Raw genomic sequence first — 4,998 nt, forward strand, 5'->3', positions numbered from 1 at the left:
ATTAATGAAATAGATATCTATAAATTTATATTATCTTGATATATTGAATATTAAACTAACAAAAAAATTCAAGAAAAACATAGTTAAAAAATTTAGTTTCACAAATGATCTGAAAGTATGAGATAAAAAAACAAAACGAAAAAAGGTATAAAAGAAATTTTTAAAATTTCAAAAGTCCAAAATTATAATATAAATCGGTATACAGACACGAACCTAAAAAATTTCAAATAAATGAGAATTCATATGTTTTTTTGTGTTATGAGAGATTTTGTGTGTATTTTTACTATATGGTATTAAAAATAGTCCGTGTTCTTAAATATTTTGATCGACACACTGATTGACGCTAGAAATAGAAAACGATGCAATGTTGGCAATAAAATCATTCATAGATGTCAAAGAGAAAGTCAAAACGATGAAGACGACTATGATGTAGACAAACTCTCTATGACCTGAGGGCTGAGAGATCTATGATCAATAACTCACAAGCAGTATGTACTGACAGAATCTAGATTCGGTGTGTTGATATGACAATGTATTTTGCATATTTCCTAATTCATTATTTTAATCTTGCATATTTAATACATCACATGTCGTATGTTCTTAAAGACACATGAACCTCATAGAATGATGATAAGTTTGGACATGTTTCTATTAGATAAAAATGTATATTTTTTTATTTTATTACTTAATAAACTAAATACATATCTATTAAACCAACTATATATCAATTTTTAAAAAATTTCAAAATATAACTTGATTATTATATATTTCAAATGGATAAGGTATATATTCGGTTGTTTATTTTTATGTACTGAACGAAACAATTTATATATGATATATAATACGTATACGTTGATACATATATTGTATATTGGAAACATGTGAGTAAAGTTAAGGTTGTAACAGAAAAAACATATGAGAGAGTGTAAAATCCGGTTAACGAGTAATCCGCCTGATTTTACCGAAAGATTTTTATTTGGGTTTAATATATTCCGAAATCCAAACATTGTTACTAAATACTCTATTTATTAAGTGAATACAAAAAACGTTAAAACCAAAAAGTTAATAAAAGAATATAATTTAATCATTTTATATTTGGTCGCAAATTTAAAAAAGTACAGATTTAATATAGGTTAGTAATATTTGTTTAAACCTTTATTTTTGACAAGTTCAGATTTAATATTCGTTTATTTTATCAGAATTACATGTAAATAGTCTAATAATAAATTATATTGTAGTCAATGATTTACGTAGGAAAGATTTGAGGATTCATCTTTTTTCGATTATATAATTTATATTATATTAATATCTAATATATTTGTCTGTTTCATTTCAATTTTCTTGAGTTGACTAACAAATTAATATACTCTTGGTAAATAAATAAAATTATTTTCAAAATATATTATTTTATTCTAATATAATGTCAATAATATAGGTTTTTCTGTTATTTATTATTTAAAGAATCAAAATCATTATTTTCTTCACAAAAACATAAATTTCTACAAAATATTCTAATATTAACAGAAAACATATATCAAATTAATAATATCAAATGAATACATAAATTTCACTATAACTATTTAATGTTTCGATTTTTTACAAATATCGTCAAGATATTGTAAATAGTTTTTTTTGCTTACATCTATGTTAACTCTTATAAATTTAAAATGTGTCTAACGAAATCGTATAAACTATTAAGGTTTTAATAGAATATAATATATAATATCAGTTTAGTTGGGTAAAGATTCTCTGGGAGTCATTGATTTTTATTTTGAAGATTTTTTATAATAAACAAATTTAAAAAAAATAAAGTTTGGGGGTCAAGTGATAAAATTAAAAAGTTCTAGAAAAATCTGTTATTTCATGGAGGGTCTTTTAGTACGAAATAAGAGTTTGGGCAGAATTTGTAAATTTCAGAAAATATAGTGTTGGACTGCAATTTCTCTAAGGTTTCTTCTTCTTCTTCCTTCTCCACCTTCCATGGCCGAACCAAAAAGCTCCCAAACAAAATTTTTGCTCCGATTTGAGTCCTTGGACATCTTTGAACGCCGACCACCTTCCTATCGCCACCGCCCCATCACCGTTGGTTCGTTTTAGGGGTGTCAAAAAAACCCGAGGCCTGTTATCCGGCCCGAGCCCGCCCGTAAAATTTACGGGCTAGGGCCTAAGAAATTGAAACATGGTCGTCCATCGGGCCGGAGCGGCCCGGCCCGAAAAATACGGGCCAAAATACGGGCTCGGGCCGAAAAAATAATATATTATATATTATATAATATAAATATATATAGATATAGATAAATATATATATATACATACATGGATAAATATATACATATTAATTCACTAATATTAAAATAAATTTTATTATTATATAAAAATTAAAAAATCTGAGTTTTAATTTTCTTAAATTTACATACATATTAATAAATATTTTTATGAAAACTTTATTTTTTATTATCTTTAGTATATGTTAATTTTTTTCTATTTTGATAATTTTTTATTAATAATTTTTATTTTTATTTTGTTATTATTATTTTTTTAAAAAAAGTCCGAAGCCCGGCCCGAACCCGAAAAAAGTCCATTGGGCCGGGCCTCGGGCCCAAGATTTTAAGCCCGTGTGTATTTCAGGCCGAGCCGACCCGGCCCGTAATTCTTCGGGTTTTTGTCGGGCTCGGCCCAGCCCGGCCATTTTGACACCCCTAGTTAGTTTCCATGCTACTTTCTTATTTCTGGTGAACGAAAGCTCGTTTTTGGGCGAGACTTGAGGGGTTTGGAAGCTCTTGGTGAGCTGAATCTTTCTTTGGTAGTGTCGTCATCGGAAACAGTAAACTGTCGCCGGAAAAATCACCGGGAAACATCGGAGAAAAATCAAGTTTTAGACAATTCTAGTTCGATTTAGGCCAAAATAACTTCGGATTTGGATTTCTTGAGTGATTTTACATACGATACAGAAATATTAGATGATTCCGGGATATATGACCGCTGCCGGCCATCCGGCCGCCGACCACCGCCACCAGCCACCGTTGCTGGAAAATTTTCCGGTGACATGGGTTGAACCATTTCAATTCCATGATTTCAAATCCGAAATCCGTGTTATAAAATTCAATGTATTTAGAGATATTCGAAAGATTTAAAATAAAACAGTTTAACCATAAGACTTACCATTTGATTAACGATGTTTTTTCGGTAGTAAATATTTTTGAAAAAAATAATTTGTTGATTAAATTTATTATATGATAATTAATTATAGGTGAAGAAAATCTCGAGGTTATTGAACCCGGGATCGAGGATTAGAGCGAATCTTTCAGGGTTCATCGTTTAGACCAAGGTGAATGAACTCGACAGAACTCCTCTTTCTTCTATTCGTTTAGACATGATGATAGGGAACGTAGATATCATGCGGTTAGGATTTTAGGATAGACGCCTTAAATTTTCTTGCGAATTTATGATGCATGTTGATTGTTGATTGATGATTGATGAGTGATGATTGAGGATTGATGATGATTGATGATTGATGAGTAATGAATGATAATTGATGATTGATAAATTTCTGTTGAGTGATTATGGCTTGTGACGTTTCCTAATGGATTTATTGGATCGTTAGAATGAGTTGAAATGTTGATACTAATTAAATTTTGGCATGATGTTCGGAAAGATAGGAGAAGTAAAGAATTGAGTTAGGGACTGTGATGTGACCTCAGACTGTGCTAAAAATATTTTTAAAGTGAGTTTTGAGACCATGGTACGGCGGCGATCCGTATGTGATGGTATGATAACAACCCGGGCATGGCAGCGATCCATGTGGAATGATAACTCCGACTACGGCGGCGATCCATAGAGGGTTATTGCTATTGGTTGAGTTTTGAGGCCATGGTACGGCGGCGATCCGTATGTGATGGCATAACGATCCGGGCATGGCGGCGATCCATGTGGAGTGGTAACCCCGACTACGGCGGCGATCCGTAGAGGGTTATTACTATTGGTCATGTTTTGATAACCCCAACTACGACGGCGATCCGTAGAGGGTTATAATGATATTTTTTGGTTTTGTCTTATAAAAAAAGTTTTAACCTAAGTCTGGGGGTACTGAATGGTCCTAGAGTCTGGACTCGTTTTAAAGAATCGAATAAAGAACTACGACGGCGATCCGTAGAGGGTTATAATGATATTTTTTGGTTTTGTCTTATAAAAAAAGTTTTAACCTAAGTCTGGGGGTACTGAATGGTCCTAGAGTCTGGACTCGTTTTAAAGAATCGAATAAAGAATAGTCAGTAGAAGAATGTGAATTAATAGATTGGGTTTTGCTTGAGTTGAATGTTGATTGAATTTGTCTTCTATTTGATTGTCTATGTTGGGTACAGAGGCGAGGTTTATAGTCTTGCAATTTCACTGAGCTATTCGCGTAGCTCACCCCTTCCTTTCTCCCCACAGGTGAAAGGTGAAGCAGATCAAGTGGTAGGACTTGGTAGTTGCAAGAGACACGATGTTTTAGATTTTTATCTTTATGAGTTCAGTATTTTTTAGACTTATGTTAGAATTTCATTATTGAGACTTCCGCTGCAGATTTTGAGATGATAGTATGGTATTAAGAATAAACTGAATCTTTCTTTTTAAAACCTAATTGACGATTCAATGGTTTCCGAAATATCGGATTTTGGGTCATTACAGATGGTATCAGAGCCCACTCTTTCCATCAGACTTTAAACAAAAATCTTCTTATGGTGTTAGAGACTCAGTTTATGGTAAAATAACCATTCTAATATTATTTGCCATGATATGAACGTAGGATGGCACCTGGTCGTGGACGAGGACGTCCAGTCCCAGAGGAGAGGAGATCTGGAAATCCTCCCCAGCCTGATCATATGCAAGAAATGAGGAATTTACTGATGGAACTCATCACTACTATGAGACAACAGGGAGCAGCACCAGCTCCACAACCTGTCCCTGCACCACCACCACCTTATGTACCACCACCGCCACCTCCCGTACAACCGGCTG

General features: G+C 32.8%; 1 long non-coding RNA gene across 1 annotated transcript; it reads left to right on the forward strand.

Annotated features, from left to right (window-relative positions):
* The first annotated feature begins 2,069 nt into the window (after positions 1-2,069).
* On the forward strand, positions 2,070-4,520 carry LOC104800385. Its single transcript, XR_769726.1, has 3 exons — positions 2,070-2,086; positions 3,251-3,328; positions 4,432-4,520. It is a non-coding gene; the product is annotated as an uncharacterized LOC104800385 (long non-coding RNA).
* Positions 4,521-4,998: the final 478 nt, after the last annotated feature.

The sequence above is a fragment of the Tarenaya hassleriana genome, unplaced genomic scaffold, assembly GCF_000463585.1.
Source record: "Tarenaya hassleriana unplaced genomic scaffold, ASM46358v1 Cleome69, whole genome shotgun sequence".
In the NCBI taxonomy this organism is placed as follows: Eukaryota; Viridiplantae; Streptophyta; class Magnoliopsida; order Brassicales; family Cleomaceae; genus Tarenaya; species Tarenaya hassleriana.